The sequence below is a fragment of the Syngnathoides biaculeatus genome, chromosome 18, assembly GCF_019802595.1.
Source record: "Syngnathoides biaculeatus isolate LvHL_M chromosome 18, ASM1980259v1, whole genome shotgun sequence".
NCBI lineage: Eukaryota > Metazoa > Chordata > Actinopteri > Syngnathiformes > Syngnathidae > Syngnathoides > Syngnathoides biaculeatus.
The window spans coordinates 16,242,612-16,243,431 of NC_084657.1; positions in this window are offsets into that span (position 1 = coordinate 16,242,612).

Below are 820 nucleotides of genomic sequence, written 5' to 3' on the forward strand. Positions count from 1 at the left end.
ATAAGAACTTAAAGACTTGACAGGTTAGCCATTCAATTTTTCGGGAATTCATTTTTTCTCACCCTATTGTTGGAGGACATTTTTTTTTTTTTTTTTTACATTTTCCAAAATGTATTGTGTTCTGACACGGAAATCGCTTCAAATAGCGCAATTGAATCCGAGTAACCAAATATGGTTTGTTGCCAAATAATGTACAACCGCACTGCATGATTTGTAAAATATCATTCGTATCTTGCGATTTCTTGGACAATTGGTGGGCAAAATTCCCTGCCCGAAAGTGACAGGTGTCCATTTTAAAGTAGCCAAATATGGTTTGCTACCAGACAGCGCTAAACAGACTGTTTGTTAGCTTTTATACTTTCTGCACAGATACTTAAATATCTGCGAATGGCTATATATAAACATTTAGTTTAAAAAAGAGAGTAAACTCACTTGCATGGCACTAATACTCAAATTATGCCTCGTGTCAGTCATGTGCGTCCCCATCACAATGTCCGATTTGCAGTTCAGTCTGTAATTGAGCAGAGGGGAGGGAACAATAGGCAGACAACTTTTACCCACAATATAGCCCCCTTTACCAACCCCCCCTCCCAAGCCCACCCCAACCTTCACATTCTGTCACTAAGTATATGACCTTGTTGCTCATTTTACATTTGATGCAGATCACCTTCTCATCTGTCTGTCTGTCTGCCTGTCTGTCTGCTGTGGTCCCGTTAGTGTTTCTGTGTTCTGAGGCCTGAATTCCGATTTGGCAATGTCTCACTGCAACGGGGGGAAAATCTGCAATGTCGCATCCCCCCACTTTCGCCACCGCAACCAC